This window comes from Plecotus auritus (assembly GCF_963455305.1).
Source record: "Plecotus auritus genome assembly, chromosome: 1".
In the NCBI taxonomy this organism is placed as follows: Eukaryota; Metazoa; Chordata; class Mammalia; order Chiroptera; family Vespertilionidae; genus Plecotus; species Plecotus auritus.
The window spans coordinates 19,659,464-19,679,654 of NC_137770.1; positions in this window are offsets into that span (position 1 = coordinate 19,659,464).

Here is a 20,191-nt window from a genome sequence, read left to right on the forward strand (position 1 = left end):
GCATGACTCTGTATTAAGTGAATATGATTAGCTAAGTAAATCTGCAAGGGGCTAAGGATAGTAAGAAAAGGACCATGTTCAGGGTTTGAGGAATCTGATTCTAATAGGTTCCCAACTTTTCCTTCTGCACAGTGAACTCCTTATGCTTCTTAAATAATGGGAGGGCAAGGGAATAAAAATATCCTCACAAGTAACAGTCTAGAGGTTGAACAATAGAAAACGTCATCATCCTCTCTGGCAATATTCTGGGTGGGAAACTTCATCACCTAATGAAAAAAGCACTTTGGTGGATTAATATAGTGGGGTTTAAGAGAAATATTCTGATCATTGCAAAATCAGTGAAGATGAAAAATGTGAGCAGGTAATTGAATAGGAAACATTTATATGGCATTGAAGCTGTGCTAGCAAAAAAAATTATTATTAAAGTAACCTTTTATTTAATATATCATTACCTATGAGATGTGCTTTGTAAAATTTCAGCTTGGAAGGACTTCCTTTTGAATTGTGTAAAGTTTTGGCAACTCTTTTTATGCAAGAATTTTGTAACTGACACTGTGCATAGTTTAGGGTATATAAATTAAAATGAACTTCAGAGACCATCTAGTCAAGCATTTTGTAATATAAAAACTTCTCAATTAATCACAGATATGGTCCTTACATAACCTTCCTTAATAATTTTTATATCTTGTGTTTTATGAAGTATCATTGCAAAAAAAAAGGGAAATTGCTGAAATATCAACAGAACACTCTATATAAAATTATACCACAGTCATAAACTAAAAATCTTTTATCCCTTAAAATGAAACAATTGTAAGGTTTAATCAGAGATGTAAGACTTAACCCGACCGAAACCAGTAAGTTGACCAAGACAAGCAGGTTAAAAGCGAAAAATCGCGTTTATTGAAAGCTCTCGGGTGAGGTCCCGCAGTCCGAGAGCACAGGCCGGGGGAGTCACACTTTATTCACCGGTGGGTTCACCGGTGGGCTTAGAGAAAATGAATTCAAATTCTAAGCAAGGTTACAAGCAGAACTTCCCTTTTTATTAAAGAGCCAGCCCTATGTGCACTTAGTGGTTATCTCGCTGCTGGCCTTGAAAACAACACAGTTCTATCCAATTAAAAAATGCACCTGGCATGGCATTGAAATTATGGGCATATCTAGTCTCTGGCCTACAAGGTCAGACAGCTTAAGTTCATCTTCCTCATTACTCAAGCAGGCTAAAGCAGGCTAGAAAGCAAAGTTTGTAAAGTTCCTGCTTTCCCAGCCCCAGACCTTACAACAATCATTTTTTTAATATTTATGTATTTTTATTTCTACTCATGCCAGGGAAGCAGTAGTATCTCATCACTACCACACAGTTCCAGAATCTTCTGTTCCATCCCCAATCATTAATTTCAGAAGTTGTAGTTATTATATTTATTGCTGATTTTTAAAATTTGCTGATTTGGAAATTCTGCCTGGCTGTCTCAATTTACTCAGCTCTTGGTTATTTTTCAGTCATTCTGATTGTCAGAAAGAAGAGGACCTTGGTTTATTGACACCACACCATTTATTGCTAATCTCCATTATTATCAAACAGAAAACAGTTCTCAGATCTGCAACAATGTCTGAAGAGACCAATCACATGATATTTCTCTTCACTGAATTTCATTCCTTAGTTACTTTTTGTTTTTCTTGTTAATCTTCATCTGAGGATATTTTTCATTGATTTCTAGAGAGAGTGGGAGGGTGGGGAAGAACAGAGAGAGAGCAATATGGATGTGAGAGAGACACATCGATTGGTGGCCTCCTGCATGCACAATCCAGGTACATGTCCTTGACTGGAATCAAACCCATGACCCTTCACTCCTTGGGCAGATACTCTATCCACTGAGCCAAACTGACTAGGGCCGTGGTCAGCAAACTGCGGCTCACAAGCCACATGCGGCTCTTTGGCCCCTTGAGTGTGGCTCTTCCACAAAATACCATGGCCTGGGCAAGTCTATTTTGAAGAAGTGGTGTTACAAGAAGTTTAAGTTTAAAAAATTTGGCTCTCAAAAGAAATTTCAGTCGTTGTGCTGTTGATATTTGGTTCTGTTGAATAATGAGTTTGCCGACCACTGGGCTAGGGTAATTCTTTTTTTAAGGATGAGAGATATTTATTTTCCATGTAGGAGATGAATATTAGGTTTGTTTTTCAAATCAACTGAGTTTTCAGAAATAAGTAAAAAATAATGTGAGTTCATTTAACTTGATAGCACTTAAAACAAGGGATTCAGGCACAGAGAAAATGACTCAACTGGACAGGACTCTGAATCAGAAAGATCATAAAGCAGGTGGCAGCAGCAGCACAAGACTAGAAACATAATTGAAGAGTTGCTGAACCCAAGGGAGTTGGGCTTCTATAGCTAATCCATCCAACTCAAGGTTAAGTTTAGAGAGTGGAGCTCTGAGCCTGTTGGTGAGGTCAAGAGAGGCTGTGGATGAGGCCCAGAGGATTCTATGGCCTGTAATTAAAAAATGAACTCAAAGGGATGAAGTCCAAAGGTTAAAACCAAGTACATGACAAGAAATAGAATCAGCTACCAAACAAAGCAAAACAAAACAAATCACAGAGGAAAATGCCACTCTATTTTGTTTTTCCTTTTTTTTTTAATCACAGCAATGGATATTTAAAATATATATATGTGTGTATATGTACATACATATATATTGAAATTCTTTTTCTCTTTTTTTTTTGTAATTCTCATGCAATGCTGCCCCATTATAATATAGTTTTAAAGTGCTAGTTTAAGAACTGTTTTTTGAAGTACCAATTTAGAACTAGTAAGTATAGGTCAAGAATTGTCTAAATTTAACATTACAAATGATGTAGCTGTGAAACATTTCTGAAAGAAAATGATATTTACATTAATATCAGTTTGCATAGAATTTCTTTAATTTCATTAGTCTCTCATGGAAGTTTACTTAGATTTCTGTACAACACTTCTTAAGATAATCATTCCAAGCCTCTGAGGAGATGACAAATATCTTTATTTTGTCAAATGTTTAGTATTTGTTAATGATGCTATAATATCTAGTAGGTAGTTCTTAGTGCTAACATGTCTCCAAACACATTATAGCTACCTTAATGCATAGTTAATCATTTGTTGATTCTTATTAATACTGTGGAAATTATAAAAATCTTTAAAAGTCTCTTAATTAAAAATCTATTTACCTGTGTAGATTATAACATGTGACTAGCAAACTAATGATAAAAGGCAGGTAGTCTGGCATACATTTCCACCTATCTTATCACATTCTCCCTGAAATATGGTTGGGAAATACCAATTGTCTTTTCTTTGTAGATGGGTGACTTTGTGTCAGAGTCCATGGAAAAAAGCATTTTCATGGCTGACCTTTGGTATAATTCAAAATGTTCTCCTTGGTATGGATTTCCTCTGTGGACTTGAAAAGTAAACACATAGAGGCTCTTGTCTGTATGGGACCTCCTATACACTGGTACATACAATCTTGACCACCCTTAATATTTACTTATGTAGTGTGTGTATGTGTTTGTATCACTAACCTATGGATTCTATTCTGCAGAGCTAGTTTGTTAATTAATTCAATTTTTACATGATTTTATGATGTAAATCTATTATCATTACTTTCTCAGGTCATTAATGAATGATATTTTATTCATCCTCATACCTTCTATTCATAGCATAGATTTGGACATGTAACCATATTATAAATAAATATATAATCAAGAAAATAAAAAGATAAATATCACATGATCTCACTCATTTGTGGAATATAATGAACAATGTAAACTGATGGAAAAAAAAAAAACACACACACAAAAAAAACAGATCCAGAGATAGAAACACATTGATCAGACCTTCATACCTCAGAGGGAAGGTAGGGGAGGGTGGGGGTAAGGGGAAGAGATCAACCAAAGGACTTGTATGCATGCATATAAGCCTAACCAATGGACACAGACACCAGGGGGGTAAGGGCATAAGTGGGGGGATGCGGGGGCTATAGGGGGATAAGGACACATATGTAATACCTTAATCAATAAAAAAAAAGAAAATAATGTTCTGTATTTTAAACTAAAGATAGCTAAACTGAAAGGCAGAGACTTGAGCAACTGACTCAAGAACATGCTGTCTAGCCGGACCCAGACATAGAGCACAGTCTTTGTTTTTCAACTACCACCCCTGGTTCAGTGTGGCTTTGGCCATCTCATGAGCCTGTGCTCAAATCCTGACACGTTCATTTTCTATCCTATAGAGTTCTTTGACCTAATTATTTGTTTTTTAAAAGCCTGTTTTATAATCTGTAAATGGAAATCAGAGCTGTAACAAGTGTATTTAATAATTGTGAGAATTAAATGAGATAATACATGTCAAGCACTTATTCCGCCATTACAAACTAAAAAACAAAAACAAAAACAAAAAAAACCCCTCACATAGATTAACTATTGTTTTTCCACCATATGAGAGTATCTCCTTATAAAATAAACTGACCTTGAGCTGTAAGAAAGAAAACCAAACAAGAAAAGTTTGAAACAAATTATAAGAAGCAAAGATAAAAAATAATGTTAAGTGACGACATGTTAACACTGAAGTAAATCTAATATATTTCTAGAGAGATTGTTTAGGAAACAAGAAAAAGGAAATGCAAAAATAAGAACAGTGTGAGCCAGTGGCACTCCATACATTATAGAATGAGGATATTCAGTCAAAACAAGAGAGGGGCCTAGAAATGAAGGTGAAATTCCTAATGACATTGAACAAATTTTTACATTTCTGAGACCAACATTTTTAGTTCACACTGGAATCAGATATAGCATTAACTGATAAAGTTTAGTGATTCAGACACCATACTCTGGAATCAGATGGCCTGGATTTGAATCTTTGGCCCTCCTACTTACTAGCTGTGTGACCTTATGTAAGTTACTTCATCTCTCTGTGTTTAAGCCTCCTATCTATAAAAGGAGATAATTATAATACCTATTTAACATATTTGCTATGAAGATATAATACATTTATATTTAGAAGGTAGAAAATGGTTGCTACTACTTAGTAGCAGATAGTAAGCAATAATGAACATTTATCAAATAAATAAGAGCATTTATTCAATTCTCTCTTTCTTTTTCTTTTTCTTTTTTTTACAAAAAGCTCCAGAGCAAGGCTCTTTAATGACTAAACAAAAATACATAATTTACTTTAGTGGAAGTTAATTGATCATACGGGGGAGAGCACCTTGGAAAAGTTTTGAAATAGAGTGTAAACTCCATGAGAACATGAGTTTACAGTGTAATGTATATTTTTTTTGGTAGATGTTTGCTTATTTGGCTAATGCATTACAGTTGCTCAACAATTATGTATTGGATAAATGACTAAAGCAAAAGAATTTGATTATGTGCCAATTCCTTGTAGAGCACCTGTTCTCATTCTATAGACATAAAGACTTTCAAGATCTTTTTCTCCCTTTAACATTTGTTCTTAGCTCATTATTCTATCAGAAATAGATGATAATGGAACTTATCTTACAAAGATGCATAACTGATAACAACTGAAGTTTCATATTCCTAGTTGCATCTACATGGCAATCAGATATAGTCCCTCTAAACAAAGGAATTTTTCTGCAAGAACAATCATTCAATGAGAAACATATATTTATCAGTAAAATTTTCCCCAATCTCTCTCAGATAGCCTTACACACATTTTAGTAAATAGACTAGCCATACTTTAATAATAATGGCTAAATTTATAAACCACTTAATTTGCATCAGGCACTATTCTATGTGTGGTTCTTTTATTATTTCATCTCATCCTCTGAAAATTGACACAACTAAAGCAGAGGACTTATGTCATTTGTCCAAGATAAAGGAGCTAGTGACAATACAGAGATACCAATCCCCAGAGCTACAGAGCCGTGAAGAACATGATGGGACAACATCAAGTGCTTGCCTAATAAAACATAGTATTAGAGGGGCCATTCTTCATTTTAAGATAAATTATTGAAACTACCTAAGAATGAATCAACCCAAACTTTAAGAAGGATCTGATATGTCACCAGAGCTAAAGTCCCAATATCCTTATATGATTGGCACCAAATGTATGGTATAATTATTATTCTTTCCCCTTGAATCAAATATTTTATTTCTGGTTGGTATGTGCATTTTTTAAAAGCATGATAGCAGGCATACTGCCATGCTAAGTACCTATCCCACTGAGACTTGTCATCATACAACAACCTAAACATAGGTTTACTGGACCATTAAAACTGGTCTCATAGATTCCTGCTTTGGCTATTGTGCCTTAGGCCATGATACACATATAGTTTTTGGTGACCTAAGGGAAGATGTCAAATGCCAATAATTGTCACTGCTACTGTGACCTGTTTTATTTTTTTTAAAGCAAAACTGTGAAATGTTCAATCTTGCCCATAAAAGAGTAACCTATAGTAATTCTCTTAAAATCTGATATTATAGGATGGCCATGACTTTGCCTCATTTTCAGGGCCAGTACATACTGTGGCACTATATTCAAAATAAAAAGTGTGAAGATTTGATATGTAACATGCATACAATTGAAGGGTCTGAATTATAAACTCATGATTTACTTCCCTGAGGATATTTATCCAACAAAAGTTGCATAGTTGAACACTGCATTTCTTTTCATGCATTGGCCCTCCTAGACCATGGAGCATATAATATATAAAATATTATAAAGGGCAAATAATTTTCATAGCAATCTCATAACCTAACACATGTGGGCTTTAATTAAAAAGTAAAAAAGATTTTACCTGGCCGGCGTGACTCAGTGGTTGAACATTGACCTATGAACCAGGAGATCAAGGTTCCATTCCCCGTCAGGGCACATGGCCAGGTTGCAGGCTTAATCCCCAGTAGGGTGCATGCAGGAGGCAGCTGATCAATGATTCTCTCTCATCATTGATGTTTCTATCTCTCCCTCTCCCTTCCTCTCTGAAATCAATATAAATATATATTTTAAAAAGTGCAAAGATGTTTCATTCATTTTTATAAGTAACTATCTCTTTGTCTTCTGAAACGTGATATTATATAACAATGATAATTTGTTTTATATATTATATACAGTATTTTCTGCAGAGAATGAAAATTAGGCTAAAATATGTATTGATATTTGTTTCCTATCATCAAAAGTGTTATGAGTCATTATAGAGGTAGCTGATATTGATTGCTGAGATACCCTCTTCTCGCCACATCCTGATTTGGCCAAATGATGACAGAAAAATATCACTTTGATCTAGAGGACAGTACAGGTGACACTGCAGGCTTCTTAATGGGACGGTGACATGATTCACAAAGGTTTTGTACCAAGTCTTGCAATAAAAACATCAGAGAGCCTGTCTACCATCTCACATGAAAAGCATCTGCTCTTTCAAGTAACTGCCTTTCAGGTCTGACATAGGCCTGTTAATGTTAATTTCCCACACTCTGAGCTAAGCAGTTCTGTTCTATAAGACAATGAAATGACAAAAATGCAAAAGCAAAAGGCATTGTGCTGGGCCTTTCAGTGGTCAAATGTCTCTCCCGTTTTGTGACATCCAGAATCCTCTGTTAAACTATGAAGATTAATAGCCCTACGAGACAAGTGGTTCATTTAAACGGTTAAGCATCAGTGATAAGCTAACCATCTGAGATTAGAGCAAGTTCACAGGGGAATAAAAGCCTTCTCTGTCACAGGCCAGTCTTCCAGTAGATATGTAGATCATTTGGTTTTAGCCATGTTAGCTCCTTCACATGTTCACTAGAGCTGCCTCAGGGAAGAAAAACACAAAGGGCAGCAATAAGAGTATGTGTTCAAAGTATTTGCCACCTAGTTAGAGATATAAAGACAGGTGAAATAGCTTTAATAATTATTGTTGCATGGAGAAAACGCTGACTTTTATAAAATTCTTTTAAAACCTACTAACAAAAATGAACTTGGGAAGGTATTACCTTCTTTATTGCCCCTGGTTGCTAATCTTGAAGAATTGAGCTCTGGTTCTTCAATAACAGTGGTTCCTTAAGCGCAATCTCAGCACAGCAATAACAGCATAAAAATGCATATATCAGAACCCACCCCACATTTACTGAACTGAAGACTCTGGAACCCAGCAGTCTATGCTTTAAAAGCCCGCCAGGTGATTTTGAAACATACAAAAATTTAGGAACCATTGTCTAAGAATATGCATGTGATCCACCAGTGGAAGTCAACATCCAGTTTATTGTCCATTTATTGGTAAACTTTACTCTGAAGTTGTACAGGAAAAGTGACTGTTGAAAACACAGGAGCAACTAGAGACAGGAAGAACTTGTGAGTCACGATCACAGCAGAGGAGTCAGCCCCTAGTGCAAGATGAAATACAAAGGGGTGGGCAAAAATAGGTTTACTGTTGTGAGTAAGAGAAACACAGAGTTTATTCTTGTATTTTATTTATTTGTATTATAAATGTAAAGCTACTTTTGCCTACCCCTATATGTACTGACGGCATAGATGCCTGCATTAGTAACTAACAACCAATTCAGCTTTGCTTGTAAAAAGACTCATTAATAATGTTGGTTCAATATTAAAGAATTCCCTTTTTAGTAATCTCCAGAGTTGAGTGTTCCATCTCGTGGAGTTTTAGGTGCTCAGGTTACTTATACCTTATGAGCTTACCCTGAAGGAAACACGGAACATTTTCATTTATATTTTGTTGGCAGGTATTTAGATGGGCACACCTAGCTAAAAAGGACAGGCTGGGAATCATAGTCCCAGAATGATATAGCAAGGGATTACAACTACATTGCAGTGAAAATAAAGGGGCCTGGGGGGCATAATGGATTTAGGGAGATAAAAAGTAATCCCAATGAAGGTTTTATAAAGCAAATGATTGATACTAGAAAACTGTTCAACTCCATGTAAATGGTTAAAATTAGAGGCTTAGTTGAATAATATTTAATATAGCCATATGAGGGAATCATATATACATAGTAAACACATGTTTATAAACACTTTTTTTTATATAAAACACTAGAGGCCCAGTGCACAAAATTCATGCGGGGGGTGGGGGAGGGGGGACTCAGCCCAGCCTGCACCCTCTCGAAATCCAGGACCTCTCACTCTTTACCACCCACCTGCTCACTCCTTACCACTTGGCTGGCTGCTCCTCAGCACTGCTGCAGAGGCGGGAGAGGATCCTGCCACCACAGCTGCGCTCACCAGCCATGAGCCCGGCTTCTGGCTGAGCAGCGCTCCCACTCTGGGAGCACACTGACCACCAGGGGGCAGCTCCTGCATTGAGTGTCTGCCCCCTGGTGTTCAGTGCGCATCATAGCGACTGGTCATTCTGGTCATTCCGCCGTAATGGTTGCTGGGCTTTTATTTATAGATGATAAATAGAGATAGATAGAGATAGATAGTTGATGATAGATAGATAGATAGATAGATAGATAGATAGATAGATAGATGATAGATAGATAGATAAATAGATAGATAGATAGATATGTTCAGCAAAAGATGTTGGGTAGGCATACATTTATGAGTATAAAACAATCCAAACTATCTAAAGTATGCAGAAAAGAGCAAGGGAATGAATTCCATTATTTTCTACTCAAAATATATTTTGAGCTCTTACTATGCATCAAAAACTGTGGCTATGCTTGAGACAAAACAATCAACAAGATAAAAGTCTAGAGGCTCAAGGGGTAAGATGCCAGTTAATAGTGGGGCAACACAAAAGCGTTTGAAACTGTTAGGTCCGGATGCACAGGTTGACGGTGATTCTTTATTTTTTATATAATCTTTTGTAGTTGTCATATTTTCTACTAAAAGCATGCCTTACTTTTATATTCAATAATATAGTAACTGATTGTCCCCGTATAAAAGAAAAATGCAAATAGAGTTTCATAAAATTAAACTACTGGACTAAAAAATGGGAGAGAGAAAATGAAGATTATATGATAGAATCTTTTAAACAAAGACCTAAAATTACTTCTTAAGACGTGGCCTTGAGCCAATAGAGATTTACCAAAGGCTTTTTCACCTTATATATCTACAATCTTAAATAATCATAACTGAGTATTGTCAGACCACTCGAAATTCATTCTGAAAATCAAATAAAGATGTGCATATGTTCCTAACATTGTATCTATTCAAAGACAGACAAATAAATGACTTCTTCAAAAGAAATCTTTAAACATAAGTGACTTCAACATAGCAAGAGCCTCACTTGGAAGTCAAATGACCTGGATCATACTTTTGTTTCCTGGTTAGCTAGTGAATTGTTTTCTTCATCACAGTTGTTGCTAATTTGTGTAAACCTTAATGATTTTGAGCATAAATATTCCTATCTAAAAATTCAAAAGAATTAAAGAGAAATTCTCATCAGATTATGAATATTCTAAAGTCAACCAAGATTTAAGCCTATTACCCAGATAATAGTTGAATTACCTATTCTTCAATAATTTAATAATAATAATTTTAGCCGAAACCGGTTTGGCTCAGTGGATAGAGCATCGGCCTGCGGACTGGAGGGTACCGGGTTCGATTCCGGTCAAGGGCATGTACCTTGGTTGCGGGCACATCCCCAGTGGGAGGTGTGCAGGAGGCAGCTGATCGACGTTTCTCTCTCATCGATGTTTCTAGCTCTCTATCCCTCTCCCTTCCTCTCTGTGAAATATCAATAAAATATATTAAAAAATAATAATAATAATTTTAATATTTACATTAATAAAATAAGTAGTTGGAAGAGGTACCACACTTTATTATCTTAAATTCATGATGTATCAGTTCATTCTCCCATTTAATAAATTTAAAGAGTCCCTTACCCTAACTTTTGAATAAAGCCAAAACATCACTAAGGAATATAGTTCCATTACTCAAATAAGATACCAAAGACTCTATCTAAATATCAAATCTACACAGTCAAATTAGAAAATAATAATAAGTGGAAAAAGGAAATCTTGTGAATATTTTAAGTAGCAGTGAGAACATGACTGTTTCTACTGAGAAACTTTGGTCAGTCCATTTGCTCTTATGATTAAAGACAAGCTCTTGTAGGACCCTTGACTTTCTCTACTGTAATGCTCCAATCTATTTAAATGCTTCTTCTCACTTTCCTTCCTATCCCTTCCCTGAGTCTAGATTTCTAGTACTGCATTTGAATCTTGATTCAATCCATCCCTTGCTAGGTTGTTTTCACAAAGACAAGAAGTAGCATATGCAAAGATACCAAACTTTAGCAGCAGTTTATTTAATGCTAGCTGATAGAGCTCCATTTTTGGTCACCATATGTTTCTTTTCTCAAGCTGTTTTTTCTTTGTAAAATTCCCTAACCATATCTGCCTTATCAAAAAGCAATTAGGTCCCAGTTGGTGTGGCTCAGTGGTTGAGTGTCGACCTATGAACAGAGGTCATGGTTCAATTCCTTGTCAGGATACACATGCCTGGGTTGTGGGCTCAATTCCCGGTGTGGGGCATACAGGAGGCAGCTGATCAATTATTCTCTCTCATTGATGTTCCTCTCTCTCTCTCTCTCTCTCTCTCTCTCTCTCTCTCTCCCTCCCTCCCTCCCTCCCTCTTCCGTCCTCTCTGAAATCAGTAAAAATATATATTTAAAAAAACAATTAGATAATGTCTACACCCAGTACAAAACCCAACTCATATGACACTTTTCTAAACAAGTTGTTCCTATTTTCTTTCCACATGTAATTATACCTCTCATATATCAATCACAATAACATCCTTATATTCACATTTTAATACATTCTTTCAAGTCCTATACCAGGCCATGGGGTCCCAGGTGTAGAAAATATACCTAAAGTAGAGGCCCAGTGCACAAAATTCATGCACTTGGGGGGGTCCCCTCAGCCCAGATTGTGAGGGGGTGCAGGCTAGGCCAAGGGACCCCACAGGTGCAGGATCAGGGCCAGGGAGGGACACAGGAGGTTGGCCAGCTGAGAAGGGATTGCAGGAGGGCTCCAGGGCATGTGTGGCCCATCTTGCTCAGTCCCGATCAGCCGGACCCCAGCAGCAAGCTAACCTACGGGTTGGAGCATTTGCCCACTGGTGGTCAGTGCATATCATAGCGAGTGGTTGAGCAGCCTTAGCATATCATTAGCATATTACATTTTGATTGGTTGAATGGCCGACCAAATGACCAGACACTTAGCATATTAGGCTTTTATTATATAGGGTATATAGGATGATTGTTCTTGCTCAGGTCTAACATTCTGGTTACCTATTCTCATACAACAAACCATCCAAAAACCTTATGGTGAGGTCAAATTATCATTTTCCCTCATGAGTTTGTAGGTTGACTCAGTTTTCTTGTGCATTTTCTAATTTGGGTTTCATTTAGTTCACTCAGATAAATGCTATTGTTGGAGTCCTCTGGTGTGAACATTCAGGATGACACACTTGATTGACCACTGATGCTGGGTATTAGATGGAATCTCATTTGAAGATCCTGATTAAAAAATCTACATGTGATAACACTGGCAAATATGTCCTCCCAGGCAGTGGGCTTTCTTGTTTTGTTGATGGTTTCTGTTGCTGTACAGAAGCTTTTTATTTTGGTGTAGTACCATTTGTTTATTTTCTCTTTAGTTTCCATTGCCCTAGGAGTTGTATCGGTGAAGATATTGCTTTGGCATATGTCTTAGATTTTGCTGCCTGTGGATTCCTCTAATATTTTTATGGTTTCCCGTCAAGAAAACCATGTTTAAGTCCTTTATCCATTCTGAGTTTATTTTTGTGTATGGTGTAAGTTGGTGGTCTAGTTTCATTTTTTTGCATGAATCTGTCCAATTTTCCCAACAGCATTTATTGAAGAGACTATCTTGACCCCATTGTATGTTCATGCCTCCTTTGTCAAATATTAATTGAGCATAGTGGTTTGGGTCAATTTCTGGGTTCTCTATTCTATTCAATTGGTCTATCTGTCTGTTCTTGTGCCAGTACCAGGCAGTTTTGAGAATAGTGGCTTTGTAATACAGCTTGATATCTGGGATTAAGATCCCTCCTACTTTGTTCTTCTTTCTCAGGATTGCTGCAGCAATTCAGGGTCTTTTTTTAATTCTAGATGAATTTTTGGAGAGTTCATTCTAAGTCTGTGAAATATGCCATTGGTATTTTAATGGGTAGTGCATTGAATCTATAGATTGCTTTGGGTAGTATGGATAAGGGTTTAATCTTCAACATTTACAGGAAACTCATACAATTTAACAAAAGAAAGATAAACTACCCAATCAAAAAATGGGCAACAGACCTAAATAGATACTTTTCAAAAGAGGACATAGGAAGGCCAAGAGACATATGAAAACATGCTCAGAGTCACTAATCATCTGAGAGATGCAAATCAAAACAACAATGCGGTAGCATCTCACACCTGTCAGAATGGATATCATCAATAAATCAACAAAAGACAAGTGCTGGTGAGGATGCGAAGAAAAAGGAACCCGCATGCACTACTGGTGGGAATGCAGACTGGTGCAGCCACTGTGGAGAACAGTATGGAGTTTCCTCAAAAAGTTAAAAATGGAACTCGAATTTGACCCAGTAATCCCACTTCTAGGACTATATCCCAAGATACCAGAAACACCAATCAGAAAGAATATATGCACCCCTATGTTCATACCAACACAATTTTCAATAGCTAAAATTTGGAAACAACTTAAGTGCCCATCAGCAGATGAGTGGATTAAAAACTGTAGTACATCTACACAATGGAATACTATGCTGCTGTAAAAAGAAGGAATTCTTACCATTTGCAACAGCATGGATGGAACTGGAGAGCATTATGCTAAGCGAAATAAGCCAGTCAGAGAAAGATAAATATCACATCATCTCACTCATTTGTGGAATATAATGAACAACATAAACTGATGAACAAAAACAGATCCAGTGACAGAGAAGCATCGATCAGACCATCAAACCTCAGAGGGAAGGTAAGGGAGGGTGGGGATAAGGGGGGAGAGATCAACCAAAGGACTTGTATGCATGCATATAAGCCTAACCAATGGACACAGACACCAGGGGGGTGAGGGCATGAGTGGGAGTGGGTGGGGGGGGGGTAATAGGGGGATAAGGACACATATATAATACCTTAATCAATAAAGGAAAAATAAATAAAAAAAATAAAAATCCACACGTGGTCACTTCATTTGGTTTAAGCTTCAAACAGTATGGTAACTGAGTACCAAGAATGACATTTCCAAATGGGACTATCAAGTGGGGGAATCAGAAACTGCCAGAATATATATATCTGCCACAATCTACATGGGGCTAATCTCAGTTTTGATAGGATTGAATATATCTACATACTTATTTTCTCCTTCAGATTACAGTTTTCTGGAGCTCAGTTAATCATTTTCATGATTTAACTTTCTCTGACTAGCTCAGGATGAGTACATATGCATGTTCATTTGTGATACTGCATTGAAGAATGATAACATATCATCAACTAGAATGATAAAGATGATTAATGCTTTTGATTGAAGCAAACAATTTATCTGGTATTATGAACATAATGACCCTAAGAGGTAACTAGAAACACAATAAAAAGTAAAATGTTATTAAACTGGTGTTGAGTCTGCTATTTCTTACCAAAGAAACATTGGTTGTCCTTTGGGAAATTATAAAGTGTGTCTAATATTAGAAGTAAAATATCTTTATGTCAACGTTAGCTAAATACTGCTCAGATGCTCAATTAATTTTGAAAATAAATATGTGTTCATACTCTGAACCACTTTAAACTTGTTTTTGCTAGATGATATATGTTGGATATTAGTAAGGGTAGATAAAGGTCATTGACATTAGAAAGATGTAGATCATTGGTGATCTATTTAACAAAATTATTTGAATAATTGATTGAAGAGTGAGCAAGGTGAGAGGAATAAAAGTAGAAACAATAATTTATTTAAATATTTTACTGAATTTCCATGAAGGGGAGTAGAGAAATGAGGAAATATTTGGAGAGAGAAATGGGGTAAAGAAAAGATTTTCCCTCCTTGGGTGATATTAGGCATGTTTGTATACTACTGGAATTAGTCCGGAGAAGAAACTGATGATGGAATTCAGAAAGAAGATAACTGCTGAGGTAAAGTCCTTGAGAAACATGGAAGAAATTCTACCCAGGAAACAAGAAGAGGACTTGTCTGAAATCATGCAGGGACACTTACTCTATTATGAGAATTAAGTATGTAGACTCTTGAGCAGCTCAGAAGGTGGGAAGATGGGCATTCTCATCTGATTATATCTACCTTCTCAATGAAGCCAGGCCATCATATGTGTTGAAAAGATAGAGTAATAGTTTTCTCCAAAATTAAATTTTTTTTTCAAGAAATTAGCATAAAATTTGTAGTGGTGACTGTCAGCTGTTGATCAAGATACTTTTCCTTTTCCCTCCTCTTCCTAATCACAGGACTGGACTACATTTTTCAGATTGTCTTTAAAAAGATGTTGACCACAAACTTGCTCTATTTAATAGCATGTGGGCAAAAAGGACACATTCTTTTCGAACAAGACATCTAAGAACCAGAGGAACTCTGTATCTCCTTTTTATCCTGCCACCTGGATTCAGGCAATGAATAAACTAAGTCTCTGGTGAAAGCAAATCCCTACACTTGGATAAAAGAAAGCAAAGCAGAATGGAGGGAGGAAGTTTATTCCCCAGAGGATAGTCATCGCCTGACCTGACCAGAAAGTTCACCTTGGTCTATTGTGTCAAGGACAGGTAAATGTCTCTCCAGCCATTGTAAGTTTGGGGTCTGTTTTTCCCACAGCCTATCGTACCCTACATTAGATTGGCTGTCAGAGGGCACCTTTGATAATTATGATCATATCTTTAAAGTGTGTCCACACTAGTTGTGGGATAATATGATTCTCCCAAGAATTTTAATGCAGAGGATAATTAGACATTGGTTATAGCAATAATGAATTCCACATGTTTGAAAAATTGTTAGACTGGGAATACTGGAGAGAGTGGATAGGGTAAGTAAGATGTAAGGATAGGAGGTAATAGTCTGGAAATGTGATTTTATTGATTACAAGGTCTAGAGTAAGATCATAGGAGTACGTAGGTTGGTGGGGTGCAGGTAAATATCATGAGAGTCCAGAAGATAATGGAACTGAAATCCCTACACTTGGATAAAAGAAAGAACAAATGGAAACACTGCACGGTGAGTAGAGGCACTTTGACTTTGTTATGCCCAACTGGTTTAAAGTGTGATCAGACACAAACATTTATCTTCATTCTGCTCATCAGTCACCCATCCCATAGCCATTTCCTTCACAGGACATTTTCAGTTTGGTGATTCAGAAGGAAAAATCATTGACTCACTCTTCAAAGCTGCTCAATTTGCATTTTGCTCCCATTGTTCTTAATGATTTTGCTGAAAAGATCTAAACTGTCAGATCATAACAGAAATGCACAACAATGTAGTCAGACAATACTGTTTTTCTTTGCCTGGAAAATAAAACCTTTATTTCACATTTGCATTTTCCCTGAGTCAGTTTGCTGTAAAAATCTGAAGCTGAACACACATCCAGACTGTTACTTCTTCCTAAGAACATTAATTGTCTCCAATCATTGTTAGAGCACCTGTTTCCCATTTTGACAAGTGCACTTACCTACTTTTTCCCTCTTCATATTCCTCTGGTAAAAATAATGAATAAATTACAGGGGGATGACAAATGTGTTGATGATCAAGATGAAACTCAAATGAAGTGGAAGAGGCTGTATTTCTTTGCAGAGTTGTAAATTGCTTTTCTTCCTTGCGTATTGACATGCCTGACTTAGAAACTAAAAATACCACCACATGGGAAAATTAACAGAATTGCTCAAACAGAAATTATTTGTCACTGATGAGATATATAAACAGATTTTCTTTTTGACATCATGTGTCATATTTGCTCACAATCTGGATACTCCAGAAAAGAGTATCTAGATTATTGTAGTTCTAAGGAGCTTAGAGGGTAGTGTATCTAATACAGTAGTCCCTGCTCATCTGTGGTTTCTGCAGCTATGGTTACTCATGGTCAACTGTGGTCTGAACATATTAAATGAAAAGTTCCTGAAATAAAAAATTCATAAGCTTTACATTATATGACATTCTGAATAGTGTGGTAAAAATATCACACTGTCCTGCTCCATCCTGCGAGAAACATAAGTTATCCCCTTGTCCAGAGTATCCACACTGTATACACTACCCACCCATTACTCATTTAGTAGTGATCTAGGTTATCAGATTGATTGTTAAAGCATTGCAGTGCTTGCTTTCAAGTCATACTTATTTTACTTAAAAATGCATATTCACATTACTTTAATTACAGCATATTGATATAATTGTTGTCTTATTATTAGTTATTATTGTCAATATCTAACTGTACCTAATTGGAAAAACAGTATGTATAAGTTTTGGTGCTACCCACAGTTTCAGGCATCCACTGGGGTCCTGGGACATATCCCTTAAGGGTAGACTACTGTATATCATAGTTGCATTTGAAAGTAGTTGTTAACTTGCAAATAGAATTTGCAAATGTCCAGTTGAAGAGAGAAAACTTTATTTAATACCAAAGATATAAACCCCTGAGAGAAAGACCTCCACATTGGGTGTCAGGAAACTTCAGTTGCATCTCTAGAACATCCCCTTCAAATTCTCTATGAAAATATCCATTTTCAATATTGTAGGCTCTGCAATCACTATACTCAGGAATCTCATCAGCAAACTTGCAAGGGTCACCAACGGTAGCCCATTGGCAAAGACTTGCAGAAGTATTTGCTTGCTTGTTTTTTCTTTGCATTTGAAAGGGACAAACCACCCAGTTTTTTACAAATGCCTAACACATCTTATTTTCTACCACCTGGATACTGTCTATCTGGAGTTTAGAGGTATTTGGCTTGTAGAGACCTAGATTAGATGAACTATTTGTGCTCTTAGAGCTCAAACTTTAATGTCTATTATTTTTATCTATATTCAGATCATTGTTATTTCACCACCACCACCACACCGATAAATATGAAACCAGAGAAAGAAGTTCAGAACCCACAGAGTCAACATGATTCATTCAAGCAAGTTCAAATTAGTTGGGAATTTATTTCTTAATTATGAAAAAAGTTGAACAATACATATGACAAAAAGGGAAAATTCTCTTTTTAAAAAAAAAATATTTTTATTGATTTCAGAGAGGAAGGGAGAGGGAGAAAGAGATAAAAACATCAATGATGAGAGAGAATCATTGCTCTACTGCCTTCTGCATGCCCCACACTGGGGATCGGGCCCACAACACTGGCATGTGCCCTGATCAGGAAACAAACTGTGACCTCCTGGTTCATAGGTTAGCACTCAACCACTGAGCCATGCTGGCCAAGCAAGGGATGATTCTTTTTATACATTAAAGCATAATAAAACTATGACATATGCCATACTTTGTATGGATTATTTCTGTATAGTAACCTTTGCCAAGTATCTTACTAATCGTTACAGATACCCTAAAGAAAAATAATCTCTTGCCACGTACCTGCAATTTCACATCAATGTACTTGAAAACTTTCTTTATCAATGGACTTGCATGAGACTACCAAGCTAACTATAAAAAGCATTGCGTGCAAACATAAGTTCCAATTTACATATGCAAATATGTGTTAAAGCTTAGAGTTGCCTGGCATGAAAAAATTGTGTCCCAGAAGACATGAATTGCAAAGGAAGTTTCTAAAGTAGTGAATAGGAGTAACCATAGTAATTAAGAAATTTCTCTTTTCATAGAAAATTGCCACATCTTGTATGTGGAAAATTGCCACTTCATAAATACATTATGCATTCACCACCATATGGGCTGTTTTGCTTCCACTATTAAGATGCAATTAAGTAAAGATTTAACATGAAGGAATGAATATGATCATTGACCCAACACATAAATTGAATCTTATTTTTGAAAAGTTGGCTAACTTTTAAAAAATATGTTATCTTTCTTTATAAATAAAATATAAAAATATTAGATTGATTCAAATGTGAAAATATTTTATACATTTTATATTAGATTGCTTAAAAGTTCCAAATTTATTTCAAAAATGAATTTGTTTGTGAATAGTAATATTTCTTCCTTAAATGAAGTTCTGTTTATTTAATATTTAAGAATTTATTGTTATTATCAGATGTAAGCTTTATTAATATAAGTTCTAATAATAACATTAAAATAAAAAGTCCTTATTCTGAGTTTTTGTAGAAAAATGTTTAATCTGGTTATTTTATATGAAGCATTGCTTATGGAATTTTAAAAATTATTTAAAAGTGTCTGGACTACATGGCAATTTGTATCATTGATGCCATTCATAATATGTCACAATTTGGATTCTCCTATTAGCACTCTTCCAAAGAGTTTATTGCTCAGGAAGTTTATTAGGAAGTGATACTGAAATCATTACTAAGAAAGGGAGGGTGTGGAAGTAGGATAGGGTAGAGAGAGATGATCCAATGATAGAGACCCAATGGCTTCCCCCAACCCAATGGGAAGATCAGGAGCTGAAATGTTTCTTCACAGGTGTCCTGCAGGGATCCAAACTGGCCAGGTCTTTTTAGTTCTGCCTTTAGCATATATGAAATACAGGCTTCTGGCTGATGAGTGTGGCCTTGCTATTGGAAAGTCTCTGCAGTTCAGGCTATCCCTAATGATGTGACAGCTGCAAACTATTTGCTTACTATATTCCTAGCAGCTGATCAGTGGCTCTTCTGGTTTATTATCGTCCACCTCTTCTGCTGTTCAAATGTACGCAACTCAAGACATAGTCATAGCAGTCACAATCATTGGTGAATCAATGAATGGTAAATGACACAAGATATTGAATGAAATAATTTGAATGATACAATTTCAGCCAGTGTTTCTTGAGCATGTTACACATGCACATAGACTATGAGAAATAAGGCACGCTCCTACCCTAGGTATACCAACAATCTAGTAGTTTACATAGGTATGGAAAGACAAAGTACAACTATAGTGTGAAAATTAATTGAAAAGATGTGCTGTTGGTGGAAAGAATTACTAATGCTCAGAGATTGGAGAGCTCAACTTGCTTAATGGAATTCACAGAAAGTTTAGGAAAAAGCAGCAGCCAATGCAAACGGAAGATGGAAAAGGTTAAGAAGCATAGGTTAAAAGAGTTAACCTCAGAAATAAAACCCTGCTTAGAATATGGGCTCCATGAGGCTGCT